The sequence below is a fragment of the Syzygium oleosum genome, unplaced genomic scaffold, assembly GCF_021117445.2.
Source record: "Syzygium oleosum isolate NSW1041296 unplaced genomic scaffold, Sole_v2.1 Sole_v2.09, whole genome shotgun sequence".
Lineage (NCBI taxonomy): Eukaryota > Viridiplantae > Streptophyta > Magnoliopsida > Myrtales > Myrtaceae > Syzygium > Syzygium oleosum.
The window spans coordinates 8,497,156-8,518,833 of record NW_026607493.1 but is presented as its reverse complement, the minus strand read 5'-3'; the positions used below and the strand labels follow the sequence as shown (position 1 = coordinate 8,518,833).

Below are 21,678 nucleotides of genomic sequence, written 5' to 3'. Positions count from 1 at the left end.
TGCTATGCAGACCCTAAGGGAGCTGAGGCGCCACGCCATAGCTTGAGGAGCATGTTTCTCGACCGAGGGTTCCGTTTCCTTTCCGAGCTCGGCCCCGGGCGTCCGACATCTGATTTGCATTCTCCTATGCCGTTACGAAGCTCGACGAGAGATTTCCAATGAGCCCAATATTGATGGGATATAGTCCCACGGGTCTATGAATCAAGCTTCAATTCGACAGTTGAAGTCTATCAAAATCGGTAGTTATGGTAACTTCAAGAGGTTTAGAAAGTTTCATTCGATTCAGAGGTTTCGAATTGTATTTAAGTATGATCAGATTTGGCGGTAGCTCCTTCGTCTAACATCCGATCAAATTTCAAAAGAATTAGTTGCATATTACATGAGAAAATTCGATATAGTGAAAACATAACCAATCACTTGACAAATTGACCTGGGATAATCATGAACAAAATTCTTTATAACTTGGGATAAATATACTGAAAGTCCTATAACTTGTCACGAAATTGCAGTTAAATCCTAAAACTTTCAAAAGTATAATTAAGTCCTAAAACTTATCACAAAAGTGCAATTGAGTCTTAAAATTTTAAAAAAATGCAATCAAGTCCTAAAACTTTTTCTTGTGACATAAAAAACCGCAACTTTCCCCTCTGCTATTGATTTTATCATGGGCCGTCGTAGTATCATCTTCCTTAATTGCCCTTCATCCTTGCTGTTTGTGGGGGAGATTTGAGGAGACAATAGCAAAACTCGGACGTATCGTTGTTGATCGGAGGCATTGACTCGTCAATTGTGACGAGTTGGCTGATCTTTTCCTGAATTTGTTATTCTCTTCTTGCGATGATACCTTGCCATCAATTCTGGTGCAACTGCTATTTATGATTCTAAAATCACAATTGGAGTTTCTTTTTGCGATTCTATCATCTACAAGGGAAAAAGCGAGGATAGCATAATATTAACAAAGGGACACTTCCAATACTCTCTACATGCTTTGAAATGTGTTAAACGACTATTTTCTTTTTTGTAAAACAGTAGTCTCTTATAGCATGATTGGCTCATATACTCAAAAAAGCTCAAAATGCCATAGGCAATTGTATACTTATTGCCCGTGTGTGTTAACTTCCAATAAAATCTTTGTTGTTGATTGCAACGAAAGTGGCTCGTCGCTGCTGATTTCCAACTATCCATCATGTCATAAATCACCGAGACACATGGTACATGAATATAAGAGAGTTAGGATGCAACCAGAGTGAAGTTCACCAGAAAATCACAATGCCTATCAACGATTCCATACCATATCTCTCTCCGGGAGCCACCATTGAAGGCCACAAAACATAACACATTAAACATAGAAACAAACATCCTTACATTATTCTTACTTTCGGATTCAAATATCATAAAACGAGAGTAAATGAATGAATCAAAAATGCTCATTATGATTTGGCGTGGTCAATGTTCATATATCTTGAACCATAGGGAACTTTTACAAAAGTTCGTTCGGGCATTTTCACAAATAGCTAACGGACACTTCAACCAAGAGGTATAGACGTGAGAATGAAAGGCTTCCACTGCGAACGATTTTCATCCAGATCATGTTCAACAATCTTGATATCATAATCATTAAACCATAGCATAGAAGAGCTTACCTTGATCATGTGCATGGTCGTCGGCCACGAACTGTAGTTGAGCAAGGAACTAAGGTTATTAGAGCAGTGTCAAGTCCAAGCTATAAAGGAGCTTCCACTATAATTCGCAGTTTAAGTTGAGATTTGGGTGATTGCGCAAGTGAGCGAGGGGTTTGGAAAAACAGAGATCTGCGTTTGAGGAATTGGGGCAAGAAAAGAGGGATTCCACAACGACTATTGTTTTTAATGGTGGAAACGACTCCGTTTTGATCCCCGGCATCCACTTTAGCCCCGGCTGTCCGCCGGTCCGGCTGCTTAGGATAGTCGATGATAACTGGGTATCCACGTAATCATTTACCGGGCGAAATTGGCCGGAAGGACTAAATTGACAAATCGTTTAGGATTGAATTAGCAAAATCGAAATATTTAGGACTACATTAGTAAATTGTCAATAAGTTTAGGACTTTTTTGACAATTTTTTCTATTTTCTTTTTGTCAAATTCGTTCTACATTCTCACCCGAACTCACCACACATTACTACTTCACTTTGCACTTATGATATGTTCTCTCCTTGCCCTCACTCCCACATTTTCATTTCTCGAGTTTGGTTTACTCTCACATACTCTCTTTTGTGTGGTCTCCTCTCTTTTGTAGGTATCGAAGGGCCGTACTCATAAGGTGAGTCCAGAAAACTCTCTCTATCCAATATACAAAATAGAGAATTGCACTATAGATCATTCTTATATTCAAATAGTTTTTTAGATCTAGATTTCTGTTGTTATGCTGCCGAATTAAAAAGTGAAAAGGCACGTTTTTAGGCTGTTATGCCACCGAAATTAAACCTTAAATCTAGATTTATGTTCTTGCTTGTTGAGATATATAAACTATGCAGTTGGAAAGTTGATAGAAGGTGGGATGGCTTATTGAAGTGTTGCATTAGAATAAACCTATTTTAGTTGCAAACCACATAGCGGGTCGTGATTGCGATGGGATTGGGCTCGAGTCTAGGATATCGGGATTGGTTCATAAAACGGAGGATAAGGACCGCTAGTCATTGCGATTCAAACCCATAAATTAAGACCCTTTGCATGTGAACATTGCATCTAATGAATATGAAACCCGTTTTCCTTTCAAAGATCAGATTATGATTCCGTTGTCAACATTGCCTAAAAGAAAAGGGTGTACTTCACATAAACATTACCATATCCTAGTAAAGCCGAAAAATAAATGAAATGTCTCCATACGTAGTGTAATTTCGATTGCCCATGCCATTGACACGTCATTCATGTTGGTGTAACATCTTCTCAAACTTGCCATGTCATGTTATCGGGATATCATCTGAACTTGCCATATCATGTTGCATGCGATTACTTTCATATCATGTCTTTTTTCTGGTTGTCTAAATTCTGAAATTGCCATGTCATGTTGTATGTGATTATTGTCATTTCGTTTCCTCGCCATATTTTGATTTCAATTTTGTAATGCAATGCTACATGCAATTATTGTTATGCTATGTCATTTTCTCGCCATCTAAATTCCGACTATGTCAAGTCAATTTACATGTGATTATTATATCCTGTCATGTCATTTTCTTGTCATGTATGCATCCGAATTTGCCATGTCATGTTACATATGATTATTGTCATTTCACGTCATTTTCCTATCATTTTAAATCACTAATTCATAAAATTCGAAATGCTACACATGTCTCTCGTTAATTAATCCAATTTCACAACAATCTAAATTCACATCCGTAAACAAATCAAACTAAATAATTGGACAATATGATCTTTACCGTTCTTGCATGTACTTATAGTACAAGATAACTAATGATTCATAGAAAGACTATTCTAGAATAAAGTAATAAAATAACTTTCCTAAGCTACGCCATCTATACAAGGAAAGAGATCCTCTCTACACAAAAAGATGAAATAAGTTTGTCATCTTTGGAATCTCTTAATGCAGCTGCCAAGAATACAAGAATTGTTTCACTGATCTTGATTTGATTGAAAGCATTTTCTAGAATTGCGTGATTGTCAAGAGATATTTTGTCCAATACCCCCCCGCAAGAGAGACATTCCAGATCTTGGAACGTAAACCAATCGATAGTTGCTGTGCAAGAGGCTTTATTAGTGCATCTACGAGTTGATCATGAGTGGACATGTAGCACACTCGCAATAAATCTTGGTTAGCCATGACGCAAGTAGAGTGGTAATCAATAGAAATGTGCTTCATCTTGCATTGAAAAACACAATTAGCACATACATAAATAGCACCAATGTTATCACATAAATGCTAGGTGTGGTTGAAGAAGATACACCAAGTTCATGCAAGAGAGATCCAATTCCATGTGGATTCAAAAGCTTTTGTGGCAACAGAGCGATACTCAGCTTCCGTGGATGAATGAGCAACGGATCATTGCTTTCTAGAGAACAACGATTTAGGATTTTGGTTAATATAAAAACTGAAGACAGTTGTAGACTTACGGTCATCCATTGCCTACCCAATTAGCATAAGAGAATGCATGAAGCTATGGAGGGGGACCACTTTGTAAGTATAGGCCAAGATTAATAGGCCCTAAGATAACGTAAAACGCTTTTAGTAGCACTCCAATGTAACTCGGTTGGTTGATGCATAAACTGAGAAAGTTTGTTGACCACAAAGGCAATATCAAGATTTGTGAATGCAAGATATTGAAGAGCATCAACTATCTTCCTATAATGACACGAGAGTGAGAGAGCTACCAATAGCCATTAGGGTGGCAATCTCCTTGGCTCCAAGCATGGTTGCTCGAGTAAGAATATCCCTTATATAGTTGTGTTGTTTGAGAAAGAGACCACACTTTGTGACTATCACCCAAATCTCCAAGAAGTAATGTAGATCCCCTACATCCTTTAGTGAAAATTTACCTGCACGAGCTCCCAAAAACTTTTGCAAAAATTTTATATAACTTTCTATTAGGGTCAAATCATCTACATAAACCAAGAAATAAATAATGATTCCATCATGTCTATAGCGAAAGAGTAGAGATTTGCTTTGGATTGGATTAAAACCAAATGAAATGACAAAGGAATTAAGTGCTTGATATTTCATGTGGGGGCCTTGCTTAAGACCATAAATAGCCTTTTTCTACCAATATATGCGATTAGGATGTGACTGATCGACAAAATCCGATGATTTATGCATATATACTTCCTCTACAGTGCCACGTAAGAATCCAATTGTAGAAGAGGCCAAGCAGTTGATAGGGTCAAACAAAGGACAGTATGTATTGTGGCAAGTGTAACAATTGAATTAAAGGTATGATATAGTCAAGTTTAGGCCTTTGGTGATTTATGCATATAGAATTCCTCCGTACATAAAAAGGCATTGTTGATGTCCAATTGTAGAAGAAGGCAGCTAGTTGATACCACCAAACAAAGGACAACTCTTATTGTGGCAATGGTAATGACTGGACTAAAAGTATGACCATAGTCAAGTTCGGGCCTTTGGTGGAATCTCTTAGCAACAAGCCGTGCCTCGTACCAAGCTATGCTACCATTTGAGGTCCGCTTGACTTGAATTATCCATTTACAGCCAAGGTTATTATGCTGAGCTCAGGTGGTACAAGCTATCATGTGCCATTTTGGATAATTCCTCCGACATAGCAACGCACCACTTTGGGTCTTTTAAAGCTTGGAAAACACACGTTGGTTGTGAGGGAGGTAAAGTATGTCCGATGTTCGAGCATATCTGTTTGGGTTGGTAAATGTTATTTTGAGAGCAATTGATCATCGGATAGGAACAACTGGGTATTGATGGAATTGTGGTGGAGGGGCCGGATGAAGTGTTTGAGTCCGTGGGAGGCGTAGATGGAGCTTGTGTGGCTGATGATAGACTTGCATCAAGGTTGGTGTTCTCAACCAAAGTTGCAAGCCCATTCAAGTGTTGATCTAGAACTTCTCCAATCATTGAATTTGGAAGACTCATTTGCCTGCGCATGGAATGTCTTAGTTATCTAGTGTTGGAAGGGGAGGCTAAATTCTTTTTTAAGAAATGAGAGGGTGCACAGGTACTTTGAGGTGGTACAGGCATGGATTGAGAAGTGGTACGATCGAGTGGTTTAACATGTTTAGAGTAGGAAAAGATGGACTTATCAAGCACGACAAGACGGGAGGCGAAGACTTAGATTGTTAAGGGTCATAACACTTGTATGTAATTTGATCGAGAGAGTACCCAAGAAAAATACAAGGTTTTGGTCTATATTCAAGTTGTGCTTGCCATATGGTTTAAGCTATATAAGGATAACACAAGCAACGAAAGACTTGAAGTGTCAAGTAATTTGGACAAGAGTCGCAAAGAGGCTCAAAAGGAGATTTGAGTCCTAAGATTGACGTAGGAACATGATTTATTAAATACGCAATAGCTCCAAAAGCATAGGACCAAAAAGAGAATGGAAGAGAGGCTTCATGAAGCACTGTAAGACCCGTTTTGACAACATGCCAATGATGACGATCCGAATGAGACTTAACATGAAGCAGTTTAAGTTTAAGGGCTTACTCAAGAGCCGGGTTGTGAGGATTTTTCTACCATTGAAGAAAAAATTGAATGACATGCTTCTGAGCAGTGGGCTCCCATACTATGAACAAATTGGACAAGATGATCTTTAATATTATTTCTTACATGTAATTATAGCACAAGAAAGCTAATGATTTTTGGAAAGACGTTAACTAGAGTACAAAAGTAATAAAAACAACTTTTCTGAGTTACGATCATTACACGGGGAAAGATAGAATACCGTATAAACAGAAAGACGAAATAAGTTTGTCATCTTTGGAATATCTCTCGCTGCAACTGCTAAGGATGCAAGAATCGCTCGCCTGACTGACGAAATCAAAGAGCAATCGATATTTTCTCCGATGCAAACATATGCTTGGATCATGTATATATATTTCTACAGCAGTTCAACCTTTCCTGTCGTTTCGACAAAAAAAAAAAAAAAAAAACCTTTTCTGTCAACAAAAGTTGGGGAGAAAAGAAGAGTGGGGGGAGGGAACAAGGAGATGGGGGATTCACGTGCGAAGATAAACGCAAGCATCGTACGGAGTGATCCGGGGTCCAATGGTCAGAGGAGGAGGACCTATTAAAACTGAAAGCTTAAAAAAGGCTCCTTCGGGACAGGGAAGAAGGGAGAGGCGGGGGCCTCGAACATGACAAGGACTTCCTTCTTTTCCGTATTAATCTAAAACAACTTTGCCAAACCCGAAAAGCCAGAGGAGGGGGGCTCAGGGTTTCAGGGTCCTTTTTCTTACCGGGAAATGGCAACATACACTTTTGCAGGTTGGCTTTCTGATCGAAAGTCGCGTCATACCCCAATTTCCAAGACGTCCTTCCCCCACTCCCTCCTTTCCTGCGTCAAAGTACTCTGGATAATAACAAGCATTCATTGAATAATCGCATCAGAAATTCTTCACATGATTTTCAACGCGCTTGTTAGCTTGATATTTCTGCATATCTTGTATTTTGAAAAACCGAAGAAGTTCAAGATCAAGACCCTTTTTGGGTAGGTACATGTACATTGAACATTTCTTGTTGTTCATTATGAACATACGTATGGATCTCACTAAATTTTAGCGGCCGAACCTCGAAAGCTGGACGATTGCAATCACTTTCACTTCGAACGTAGCCGATATTCGTTTCAAGGGGCGTGTTTTGTGGACTGCTGCCAGCCCGCCGTGTATACAGTAGCATCCTTTGGTTGCTGTACTATATTCGATATCATCTACTGAAGTTCAGCAGCATTTCTTTCTGTTAATTCATTCATTTAAAAGTTAATTTCAGTGGCACACCATAATGATGCTTCCCTGGACACATTGTTCGCGGTGGAGAAATTAAGCGTGAGGTATTCTTCGATTTCTGCCGTTAAACCCCAAAAGTCTCCTTAGTGTAAAATTAGTAAAGCCTCCGAAAAGTCCTCGTGATGATTCGTGCCACTGCTTTTTATATTCATCTATCTCCATTCCACCAGGGCCTCAACCCCGTTGGCTCGTAGCAGATTTTTGGTCAAATTTTTATACTTTTTTTTCAATAGTTGCAATACACGTTTCCGGTGAATTATCTACGGGTAATTAAGCACATCGATTGTAAAAAGGCCCATATTGGCCAGAAGATTGACTTCAAATCCACGTTACCTAAGCACAATCATTAGTGGATGGGAGCGTTAGGTACGGACATTTGGGTTTCCGGTTCTCAATTCTCTTCCTCCTCCTTCTTCATTCTAGGTCCAATATATTACAAAATTAATTTGTTGACCTTTTGCTAGCAATGCATGAGACCCCATTACGGGAATAGAGGAAAATTTTCGGGTCGATGTTATCATGAAGGGACGAAGAAGCTTCGCACCAAACATATTCTAGGACAGATACCAAACATTGTTGTGAACGCCATGTTTTGAAAAGAACGAGACAATAGAAGATGATAAAGCTTTCACCGAAATGTATAGATTAGATTAGTCACGGCTCGACAAGCCATGTTAACAGTGATTATCCACAAATAGCCATAACAATCAATAGAAGAAGACAATGCTTTCACTGAAATGTATAAGTTAAATTTGTCACGTTTCGACATGCTATGTTAACAATGATTATCCACAAATAGTTATAACAATCAATAGTAGACAATAAAACTTTCACCGAAATGTATAGGTTAGATTTGTCACATCTCGACAAGCCATGTTAACAGTGATTATCATTATCCACAAAATAGGTTTAACAATCAGTAGAAGACGACAAAGCTTTCACCGAAATATATATGTTAGATTTGTCACATCTCGACAAGCTATGTTAACAATGATTATCCAGAAATACCTTTAACAACTTAATAATTTTTCCTCAAGCACCTAGCAAAATGATAGAAGAAAAGCACCTAGAAATAATAGAAAGATCCTAATTTTTTTGCAATAACAAAGTTAAAAACAAGAGTTTTCTCCCGACAATTACATAACTTAATTAAGATATTTTTTTGGCTCAATCTCTTTTTATCAGAGAAAAATTCTTTGATCAGACTTTTGCTCGATTGATATGTAATTTACAAATTTTTATTAGATCCAACGTCTATGTAACGAAAATACAATAAATAAATAAAAGACTGGCCCCTCTAAACCCACTTTTTAGCCTTCACATGTTACCAATATTTTGTGTACAACACTAATAATTAGTGTTGGAGATTGATGGAAAAAGCGAAGTAATGAAAAAGCAAGGAAAAGGTTAATTAACCTTTCACTATAAAGGTACAAATAATTGACAAACAGACATAGTAAAGAGAGAAGTTAATGCGGATTAAATACAAATATTTGATAGAGAGATATGATTAGTGGATAAATTAATGTTTGATATTAGTTAAGTAGTAACTTTTGTTTTATTATCTAACTTAGCTTATGTCGCCATAAATAACAGCAGCTACAGGTGATGCTAATTATGGAATCCACTTTAAAAGATACTTGGAGATTATGTATCATGAAGACATCTGTCTATATAATGTTTAAATATTAGTTGAACTCTCACCATTTTTCAGCTCTAATTGGTTCCTACACAATTGAGTAAAATCGCAAGAGACGTTAGCGACGAGCACATGCCAGGATCTCTCTCTCTGTAGTTATGGCTTTGCTAGTTAGTGGTGCACACCTAGGTTTAGTGTCTCTAACATCATCACTATTTCAAGAAAATAGGTTGAATGAGCACAAATCTGACGCCTGTGAGAGCGAGCCCTTCAACAAATATCAAACACCATAGCTCTTACGATCACCATTGAAGCTAGACTTGTACACAGACGAAACACGAGGGAACTCGAAAGCATTCGGGGTGTGTCATATTTAACTGGGTTAATACCACGAAAAATTCCAAACTGGTATACCTACGACAAATTTACCCAAATTGGTACACCTGTGATAAATTTACCCCAAACTAATTTTTTATCACCAAAAATCTCAAACCGGTACATTTGTGACAAATTTACCCTCCATTAAATTGAATTAATACAAAAAAAATCCGAAAGTAATACATCCGCGAAAAACGGAGGGTAAAACCACAATTCAGTACATTCATCAACTGTCATGTGCCATTTAACTTAGCAATTTGACAGTAAAATTTAACGAAACCTAACAGAGGGTAAATTTGTCACAGGTGTACTAATTTGGGGTTTTTGGTGGTCAAAAAATTAATTTAGGATAAATTTGTCGCAGGTGTACCAGTTTAGGGTTTTTCGTGGTAATAACCCTATTTAATTAGCCAAAAAAATGGGTGTGATATAACATTGACCTCGTGAAGAAGATTGATTTTACCAAACCGAAGAAAAATCGATTGTTATTTTAATTCTATCATATGTAAAGATTGACTAGGATTGTTATTTGCACTTATGAATAAAATATTTTTGGAGAGAGATATAATTTGATTTTGTTTTTTTTACATGTTTTGGTTTAGAGGTTAGGTGGTGTCCATGCCAACTTTCACGCACCTCGTCTAGTTCGCCTCCTCGGGCGATCTTAAAGGCACACTTTCCCACATCGACCTAGTGCCCTCAAAATTTTGATCTTAGAGTTGTTGAACCCAAGATCCCAAGGAGATAAGCAAACTCACTTACCATCTAAGCCAATTTCTTATTGGTTCCTTTTAAATTTTTTACTTGGTCACCGACTTTAGGTTCCCTGTGCATGTGCATTCTCTTAAGTGGTATGTAACTTCAGAATCATTCAATTAGTTCATATTTCTCTAATGCGCCGAATTTTTTTTTCTTGAGAATTCAAGACCCTTTAAATTAATTCTAGTCCGTCTCGCTTTTGTTTTGCTTTTGTTCCTCGTTAAGTTACGTCAGAGCCTTGCCAGCAGTTTGACGATAGACAGCAACGGTGGTAGTGGTACTGGTGGCGGAATGGCGATGACAACCATCCTAACGATGTTGATTACGGGGTGCAGGCCCTTTCGGCAGCATTGTAAAACGAGAGGAGAGTGTGACCCTTGAACTCTGAGCCACTTGTGACATGCTCACAATCTTGGCTTAGAGTGCCAACAAGGTTTTTGAAGAAGGTAGGACTAACCGAGCTAGAGGTTATGCTCATGGCCATTCTGTTTGATCGGCGTGATCCTACAAATCAACGAAGACAACGTGACTACGAAAACAACAATGAGCATGAACATGAACTTAAAGAGTTTTCGAATAATCATGGAGGCAATCAGTTCCGAGGTGAAGGTGTATAATCGAAGTGATCCAACGCGCCAACGATAAAGGCAAGTCTACCAAGAAGGCTTGGGAGATGAAGAGGGTAGGATTAGAGGCTATCACGCAAGAAGAAATGACTTAGGAGAAGATTACCGCATGAAAGTGGATCTTTCGAACTTTTATGGCAACCTAAACGTCGAAGCTTCTTGAACTCGACTTGCGAAGTGGAAAATCTCTTCGAGATGGTGGACATGACAAAAGTAAAGCAAGTTAAGCTTGTCGCTTGCAAGCTTGAAGGAGTTGCTGTTGATGGTGGGATACGCTTCTAAATAATCCACGACGGCAAGGAAAATTATCTTTAGTTCTTATGTGGCAGACTTTCCGGTACATCAATAATCTGTTACCCTTTAGTTGATCAAGCTAAATTAATTGGCTAAAAATTCACCATAAACAAAGAATATACTATTCAAATTTCGCCATGAATAAAGTGATGTTAACACTTTCTCGTTTTTCAATAGAGGCCGGTTAGTCTCATGGTTGTATATATAACATATGGAGAATTGTGGATCTCACAGTTCACACGCATCATGTGGATACAACGCCAATAGGGTGTCGAATCAAATTCGTCAGCTTTCTGTGAACCAAAAAACTAGAACAGTGGCTAAAATTGGAAGTAATGTATGAAGATTGTAAAAGATTACCAGATTCTGCTTCTGGTGTTGTGCGAAAAAAATTAGGTTATATCCTTGAATCAATGAGAAATTCCAAATCCAATCACAAGCAACAAAATCCTAGAAAAATCTTCCAGATTAGCACATTAACCTCATAACCATGGCTTCGTAGAGAGGATCACTGTCCCTGTCCTCGAGCTCTGAGTGCTCGGAGCTTCCATTTTTCTCCTCTTCTTCTTCTCTCTCTTCCTCTTCTTGCCCTGCCCCTCCCCCGCTGCTCATGGACCTTTGGCCACCGACCCCGGCGGTCTCGAATCACCTTGATTGGAGGTCACATACGGACTCCAGACAAAGAGAGAGAGATTAAAGGCGAGCTACAACACATGATAGAGAGGGAGGGAGATGCGGGGTGGGTATGTAATGACTCGATCCGACGAGGGCGGGAGTATTCATGGAGACCAGAGCGCCTGAATAAGCAGCGGATCTCTGCAGACTTCTAGGATGGTAAAGGGGCGTAGATGAATTGAATTATGCACCAAATAGGGAAAGAGCTTTCATGGGATATATGCGAAATTGGAATTAACTCGCAATATGCACCTTTTGACATAACAGTAAGCGTGCTCAGGTAAGAGCATTAGCAAAATGGGTGATCTCCTAGGAAAGTGCCTACTTATGCCTCAAAGGACAAAATCTTGAGTCTCAATATGAGATGGACCAAAGTGCATAATACCTCAAGCAAGTTAATTCATGGATGTCACAATATGGTATCAGAGTAAGAGCCCCTCCAGCAGGTGTGTGGCTCGAGAACGAACCGCGTGAAAGTTAGTGGACTTATAACAACCCAGTCCGACAAGGGCATGGAGTATTCGGCAGGGTGAGAGGGCTTGGACAAGGAGCACCGAATAGGGGGAGAGCGTTTATGGAATATATATGTGAACCTTGAATTAACTCACAAGAGACGTGTTTTGATGTAATGGCAATATTTAGCATTAAACTCCAATTTTAAGCGTGCTTACGTAAGAGCACTACCAAGATATTGACCTCCGAGGAAAGTGCTTACCTAAACGTCAAAGGATAAAATTATGAGACTCGATATAGGATGTGTCAAAGCAGACAATATTTCGAGTAAGTCAACAAAGAGATATCGCAGGGTAAGTGGTGGCGGGGGGGCTTCGCCTACAATGTCAATTGCATGGTGAGGCTAGTGGTAGTGTGGACGGAGGGCGCAGGTCGGCACTGCGGGTGAGCAAATCACCATGAAGAAGAATAAAGAGCAACAATTATAAAGAAAAAAAAACAAAACACAAGACAAAAAGAAAATATCTAGAAATTTAAACAATTAAACAAAACCATGTTATTTAATTAAGGGTTAATACCATGAAAAACCTCAAATTGGTACACCTGTGATAATTTTATCCCAAACTAATTTTTTGACCACTAAAAACTCCAAACTGGTATACCTGTGACAAATTTACATTTCGTTAGTTTCCGTTAAATTTTACTGTCAAATTGCAGAGTTTGATGATACGTGACAGTTGATAAGTATATCAATTTGGGGTTTTAATCTTTTGTTTGTCACAGGTTTACCAATTTGTGATTTTTCGTGGTAATAATCCAATTTAACGGAATGTAAATTTGTCACAAGTGTATCGGTTTGGGGTTTTTTTGCAATAAAAAAATTAGTTTTGAGTAAATTTGTCACAGGTATACCGGTTTGGAGTTTTTGGTGATAAAAAAATTAATTCGGGGTAAATTTGTCACAAGTGAACCGATTTGGGGTTTTTCGTGGTATCAACCCTTTAATTAAAATTGTCTATGCCGGATGCTGTCCGTGCCATGTTTCATGGCCAGTGATAGCTAGACCACCATTTTAGCATTTGAGACAAAATTGAACTAAATGACTAAATTAAGATTTACGAAGAAGTTTAGGACTACATTAGCAAAATTAAAAAATTTAGGACTGAATTGACATCAACACAATAAGTTTAAAATTAATTTAGTAATTTTTCCCAAAATATTTAATAGTACATATGTAATTACGAATGTAATAAGTAAAGTGTAAAATTAGAAAAAACAAAAATTTAAAAAATCTTCCACATGCCATATCAGCGCTTCACTATTTTAATGCACTTATTTAATGTATATTTCAAAAGTTTTCCCAAAGGTTCGAACTATGTAATTAATAAAGAAAGAGTACTAAATCATTTCTCAAGAGGCCACATCATCATTTCCTTATTCAACCCCCGCTCACTTTTATACATACAATGTAAGTGGTGTTTATATTTATAACTCACCAATCGAAATCGAAAGATTAGATGGAGGAAATTTTTACTAATAAAAATTCTAGGTAAAAAAGTGACCATAATGTGTATAGGGTCACTTTTTCCTCTAGCTCTAGTGGGAGGAAAGTTTCCCCATCTAGTATTTAATTAGTAGTTATAAATATAAAGGTTAATACCACGAAAAATCTCAAATTGGTACGCTTGTGATAAATTTATCCTAAACTAATTTTTTGACCATAAAAAATCTTAAACTAATATATCTGTGACAAATTTATCTTCCTTTAGTTTTCGTAAAATTTTACCGTCAAATTATTAAGTTGGATGATACTTGGCAGTTGTTCGTTTGTCACAGGTGTACCGATTTGTGAATTAAATTAACAAAAACTAATAGATGATAAATCTGTCAGAAATATACTAGTTCGGGGCCTTTGGTGGTAAAAAATTAGTATGGGGTAAATTTATCACATGTGTACTAATTTAAAATTTTTTGTGGTAAAAAATTTAGTCTGAGATAAATTTGTCACAAGTATACCATTTTAGGGTTTTTTGTGAGTTTAACCCTAAATATAAACATTAGTGACATTTACATTTTGTGAAGTTTCCTAATGGATTATGTCCATAATCTGTATTCCTCCTATTGGAGATGCAAAAAAAAGTACAGCCATGAGCTGGATGATACTTGGCAGTTGTTCGTTTGTCACAGGTGTACCGATTTGTGAATTAAATTAACAAAAACTAATAAAGGATAAATCTGTCAGAAATATACTAGTTCGGGGCCTTTGGTGGTAAAAAATTAGTATGGGGTAAATTTATCACATGTGTACCAATTTAAAATTTTTTGTGGTAAAAAATTTAGTCTAAGATAAATTTGTCACAAGTATACCATTTTAGGGTTTTTTTGTGAGTTTAACCCTAAATATAAACATTAGTGACATTTACATTTTGTGAAGTTTCCTAATGGATGATGTCCATAATCTGTATTCCTCCTATTGGAGATGCAAAAAAAAGTACAGCCATGAGCTAAATGGCTACACCTCTACTTGGAGAAGATCCATCCCACTAATAAATGCGTTACAAACTATAAACACCACTCGTTTTTAATTCGTTGTAGATCATTTAAATATTTAAACGTTCGTCTTACAAACCTAAATTAAAAGCTGGTGACGTTAAAATTCGTAACGCACTAATCAGAGCAACGGTTCAAGGAAGGAACCCACGTTGAAGCACTAATTGAGTTAGAAGAGGGTTAACGGGAATAAATGATTGAATGACGGTTTTTAATCTTTTGTGATAATAACAGCCTGTTTTGTACCTCAAGAAAATAATTACCAAATAATTATAAATTATTTTGAGGTTCACTTTTTCGAGAAATTATGGCTCATAATATATTATTATTCTTTGATAATTTAAAGATTGTTATGCTAACAAAGTTCATTAATGGGTGGAGGTAGGAGAATCCTCGTATTGTACAAGAACGTCAAGAGGAGCGGTAGCTGGGAAATCTACGTCGTAGTCGGCAAGAGCACGATAAAAGACCAGTGCGGAGATAATGACTTTGTTGGCTTTTGGGGTTGGAGTGCGAGTGAAAAGGACTTGAGCCACTCTGTCGTGGTCAAATATCTAACCCCTCCTGGTCAAATCCTCCTCTTCCTCCCAGCAATTAAGTACTCCTGAATCCCTCAGGCCTTCTGCAATTTCCCACGTTCTTCTCTCTCTCTCTCCCTCTGTCTCGCTCTCTCGCTGCGTCTATAAATACATTTCACTTCACGAAGCGGTTCAAGGGAAAACCCCCTAACCCATTCTTTATCACTTTCTCAAATGCTTCTTTCAGCTCTTTTTTCTTCCGGCTACTCAGCTCAGCACAGAAGAATCTGTCAAGCTCAGGAGGGATAGCGCCGATAGATTCGACCGCCGTCGGTCTGGAGCTTTCCGGCGCTATCCATCCTGAGTTTCATGGCTTCTTCTTGCTTTCTCGCCTGGCTTTTGACGGGAGGACATCGACCCCGACAGTCAGTGTGGTAAGGATAAGGGATCTCATTTCTGTTTTCGGGATACAAGATCGGTTTATAGGGTTTCATAAACTATGAATTGATGTATGCTTCAAATTTTTGTTTTCAGTCGTTGTTGGCTAGTAAAGTTTGGTTAATTTTTTGTTTAGATCACTCACAAAACATCGAGCGACGCTCCCCGCACGGATCTTAGTCGTTTGTTTTGGTCTTTCTTGGCATTTTTCTTCATTTTTTTCCACCTTCATCTTCCAGTATCTACATAAATCTGGGTTGAACGCTCGCAGAGGACCTGTTTTAGTATAGTGGCTTGTGTAAGTGGTAGATCAAAAAAGGAACTTAATCAGTCAACTTTTTTTTTACCGGAAAGATGAGTGATCGGTTATCTGTTCCTATATTTGTCACGAAAGGTCAAGCGGAATTTCATGAGCTTGTATGATCATCAGAATCTGATGGAGCGAGAGTTGAGGACCTTTGGCTTCTACTTCCAAGGACAAAGTTCCGGTTCCTCTTTCTTATTTAAATGAGTAGTTCCACCAGCACCATAGAAAACATACCATGTTTCAGACTTCTTGGTCAAGTGCTAATACAAGCAGAAATTAATTGGTTGGTTCAGCAAAGATTTGGATTTTACAAGCATCTGCTCTTCCATATACACTGGATAATTAACTAAACGAGAAAAATTTTCATTTAACAAGATGTTATTGTTTATTGTGGTGGGTGCAATCCCTTTCTTCTTGGATGGACTAAAGATGTTATGAACTGTGTCATTAGGGTACTCTTTCATCTTTACTTTGACTTCTATGTGATAAAAAACTTCTGGGTCGTGCATATTATCTTATTTTTATAAAGTGGAATTCACTGTCAAGGAATTTTTAAGATCTTCTGCAGGGTAAGGAATTTCCAAGATCTTTTGCAGGGTATCATTGAGTGACCATCCATACCGGTAGATCAAACATGTAATGGAGATATGAGATATCATAAGATCGATTCAATGATTGATATGAGCCACTTAATGCTTAGTTTAAGGTTCTTAGAAGCTTCCTCCCAGTTATTGGAACGAATTATGCTACAATTAAGAAAATATTACAATATTCTTTGCACTAGATTTTTTCTTTTTTCTTTTTTATAAAATGTGTAATGGGTGATTTGAAATGGATGTGACTATATTTCCACAAATTTTTTTATTTAAAACACCACTTTAAGTGAATTAAAACATAAATTTTGGTACAAGATCTCTCTCTCTTCAAAATTCAACATCTCTCTCCTTCGAACTCTAAAGTGTCCTTTTGAATCACAATGGTATCGCTAAAAGGTTAGTAGTTTACGTTCATGGACTCGAGTCATGAATCACTTTTCGTGGAAGTTATGTTGTTGAGCATAATCGCGTTTCAACGTTGCAAAACTATGCTTGTTATCAATGTAATTTTGTTGGTTTTAGTTGTTAGAAAATCGCTGCTTTATGCTTTTGTCTAAGCTTTGCATGATTTTTATGGAAGTCCAATCGCTATCCGAATCTTCAAAATGAAATTCATAATTCTTCATAAGGAAAATTCCTGAGAATATAGCTCAAATGCTCTCTATGTAAGCAATCACTATAAGATAACGGATTCCAACAATATTGATGATCATTTTGTTTGATAGAACAATAAAAAGTTCAGTTTTGATCTCTCCCGTTTCTTTTTATTTTTCTTTTTATCTTCTCTTAGTGTTTATATTCTAAGAATGGAAGAGTCAAACAACTTAAATCCTGAACTGAGTTGCTAGCTAAACATAAACTCAATGTTTCTTTGTGCTAGATGCAAGAAAGGATACAAAGGGAAAAATCTTTAAGTATATGAGATAAAAAAAAAGTGACAACTCATAAACCATGAGTTTTCCTTAAAAAAAGATGTCATCAAATGTCAATGCATAGATGAAAAAACCTAGGGTTTGGAGGGTAACTTGAGTAACTTAATGGTTTTCTTAAGCTTGAAGGAAAAAATGAGTGGAATTAGCAAGGCCCTTTGGCAAATTGCGAATTTCTTTCGGCTCCACAAATAGCTTTAAACACACCTTAAATTTAAATAGTTCGAAATAGCCCTTGCTTAGAGTTCATTAATAATAAGATTGATGAAATGGAAAAATATACCTATAATGTAGATCAATCAATCTAGCCTATAATGTTTTTTCTTTTTCTTTCAATCGGTAGTGCAAAAAATAGGCCAATTTGGCGGCCTTTTTGCTCAATTTCACGCGGAGTCAAATTCTCATCAGTTCGCATCAAGACTATAGCTCCTATCCTTCGATTTCCATAGAAAGTTCGCGTCAAGACTATAGCTCTTATCCTTCGATTTCCATAGAAAGGACACGATGAGCATAAATACCCTCTTTAACTTCTATTTGGATGGACCGAATATCTTTCATACTTTCATACAAAATTGTAGGAAGATGCGACGATTTTCCTAATTCGTTGGCTAATATATTTCCGAAAGTCGAAAACCAAGTGATAAAAGGTTTTGTGAAATCTTCTAAGATGTTAATGGGTATTCAAATCGGAGAAGTCTAGATGTTTGTTACTTTTTTCCGAGAATCATCTAAGATTAGAGTGTTTTAATAAATATAAATGATTAGATTCCAATTTAAAAGAATAATTATAAAGTGCATTTATTTACGTCTTTCTAAAGTTCAATCTCTAACAATTTATGGCAATATTCCATTCTTTAGTTCAAGTTTTTAAAGGAGAATTCTTTGGTTAAAATTGCTAACTCTTTATGATTATAATTTGTGTTAACAAAGAAGGTCAACAAGGTTCATACTAATCGCAAAAAAAACCTATATATAGATTAGTCTAAACATATTAATAAGTAGAAGATTGGAAATGAAGTTTGTATAAAAACAAACAGAAAAGTAACATAAAAGGTATCATTGTTTTGGTTAATACAGACACTCATATTATCAGGACGATGTGTGGCTTTTGCATTTTCAATAGATAGGTACTCTCATTCTTTCCATTTGTAATTTCGATTAATCGGTTCTCTTGAGATTAATTTCGACAACTCAATAAGTTAGAAAGTGTTATAGTAATTTAAAAGATAGAAATAGCGCGAGCCATTCTTTTCAATTTGATTTTCGTTTCGGAGATGCTCCAAATTCTTTTAGCATTGCTCTGTCGAAATTTGTCCATCTTCCCACTTTAGTTCCTAAAAGTAAGGTTTGACATTTGACATCCGTAAGCACTTAGCATTCCTCTGATGTCAAGCAGCCCTCCTAAATCCAACTGCCTATTGAGATCCTATGCCGGCTTTAGGACAACTGGACAATGGCCAATTTGTATATTATATTTCGTCGTAATTAAATACAAAAACGTTGTAGTAAATTTTTCATTTGGTTTACTAATCCAAGTCCAATGCAAAATTGCATAAAACAGAAGTTGCATGGTATAGTGTCGTGCTGTACAGAATTCACTGGAGCTGTATTTTCCTCCGTTTATGATTCGAGGAATTCTTTCGGTTAAACTTTAAATTAATGAATTGCAAATGTCAATATCACCTGCATATGACTTAACTCAAAATAAGCGTTGGTGCTGGAAGTAACCTACCGAAGTCTAGTTGGAGCGGGTTTACATCTAATCCAATTTTTGTGTGTCCATCAAACCATCTCACGGTTCTTTACCAGGGCTTTCTGCAGCAGCAGTGTAAAAAGCGCAGTGGGCAAAAGATTCTGCGCACTACTGACATCTGACTTCGAAAGAACATCCCAACCACACAATCCTCCTTCAGAGGGACGGCAGAGTCAGACCAATCCGTGACCACTATTTCGAGCCCATCTTCTCGATCTGAATCCAGACGAGCCTCTACCATTGATGCTAGCGATGGGGAAGACAACGATGAACAAAAATGACACGAAGATAGATATAGATGGGGAAGGACGGAAGGGAGAAGAAGAAGTACCAGCATGCAATATTTTATCGATCGATATCAGGTTTATCCCCATCCAGTGAATGATGGGGACCGGGGAGGGGGGAGCAGGGCATGTTGTTGACCGGCTTTTGCACGTGAGTGCGTGACAACTACGTGCAGGTCACGTTCTGGGTCCTTCGATCATGATTCATGTGTTTCGAAGGTGGTCCATCCCCCTAAATTCATGCAACATGCTGCGCAACTCTGTCGCCTCACCACGACCGTACGGTTGCTTTTCTTGATATTTTGTTTGCCCAAATCCCCCCGATAATTCTATCTCCACGCTTCCCTTTTCCCTTCCTCCAGTTAATCCGTTCAAATTGAATCGTGAGGCCGACGAATTTTTCGCGCCAACGGTACGTAATTAAGCATGTTCATGTCAAGTCTAATTAGGGTTTCAAAATAAATCAAAAGACAGATTTGCCATCAATAAATTTTTTTCGGATTAATACCACGAAAAACCTCATATTACTATACCTGTGATAAATTTATTTCAAAATTAATTTTTTAACAAAAAAATTCCAAACTGATTTACCTGTAATAAATTTACCCTTCGTTAGTTTCGAATAAATTTTACTGTCAAATTGCTGAGTTGTATGATACATGGAACAGTTTGGAGTTTTACCATCCGTTTGTCACGGTGTACTAGTTTGGGGTTTTTCATGGTATTAATCCAATTTAACGGAAATTAATGAAAGGTAAATTTGTCACAGGTGTACTAATTTGAGGTTTTTTGTGATAAAAAAATTAGTTTAGGGTAGATTTATCTTGAGTCAAAAAATTAGTTTAGGGTAAATTTATCACAAATGTATCAATTTAAAGTTTTTCGTGGTGTTAACCTTCTTTTTTCAGAAAAGAAACTAGGCTAATAACAAAGAAACTGTAGACTTGGGATTCAGTTACACGTGGAGAGGGGTTAACGTCCACAATGCTCTTTTTGCACAAAATTTTTCAATTAAGTAATTAGACGTAATTCTTGAGATGATTTCCTAAAATTATAATGCAATTTTGATTTTTCGGAGACGTAATTGTTGGAATCTAAATTTTTGACCTAAGGTTTTGCCATAGTCAACTGGGAGTGTTGCTCCTCTAAAAATTCCATTGAATGGTACAATTGGATTGTGCTCATCGAAAGCTTTCCAACTACACCCAATTTGTCCACATTGGAGCCCGATCTCAAAATATCGCAATGTTTAACTCGAACATCCGATCGTGAAGTGTCAGGAGTTTCATGATTTGATCAGATCGTCTAAGCCCTCCACAAAGACAGGTCATAAGCTTTCCGACCGTGCAAGAATCGCAACGATTAGATGTTTAATGAAGACTACATCATAATTTTTTACAAAAATTGTCTCTTTGGCCTAATTCTTGAAAATCCATGATCCTAAAACTTTCCCGAAGATTGAGTCACATAATTGAAAAATACGGGTCACGAGCTTTTCATGGGCGCAAGATTTGGGTCAAGCCGACACCGAATGAGAGAAAAACGGGTGGTGAAAGTTAGCTCAAAATTGAAAGAAAATGCATTTTTGAATAATAAAAGAAAGGGATTTGCGGCGGTCAAGTCTAGCCAAGCCGCAATTGCCACATGTCACAGGGGTTGCTAGGCCGTGTGGCATGGTCTGAGTCGGGCCGGACCTAAACAGGGTCATTTTAGCATTTCAAAAAGCCATTTTGGCCCTTTGCAAGGCTCGAATCGCCTTTCAAAGGGTTTGTGACATCTATGATTTTGGCTATACGGAATGGCTATGGAACTGGCGTGCTGATCGTGGGAGAAATCGGCCATGGACCAATCCAAGGATAGGTCATGGATCGATCAACCCGATCGGAAGGGTAACCAAGGGATTAGCCATGGTCTGATCGAAAGATCGGCCCTAGAATGATCAAGAGATCGGCAGTGAGTCAATCAAATGACCATACAAGTGACCCGAGCTATTCGGCCATGGTCGGCTTATCGACAATAG

General features: G+C 37.5%; 1 long non-coding RNA gene across 1 annotated transcript; it reads left to right on the top strand.

The window, feature by feature from the left end:
• The first annotated feature begins 15,480 nt into the window (after positions 1 to 15,480).
• On the top strand, positions 15,481 to 20,005 carry LOC130138881 (uncharacterized). Its single transcript, XR_008817157.1, has 2 exons — positions 15,481 to 15,785; positions 19,431 to 20,005. It is a non-coding gene; the product is annotated as an uncharacterized LOC130138881 (long non-coding RNA).
• The last annotated feature ends 1,673 nt before the right edge of the window (positions 20,006 to 21,678 follow it).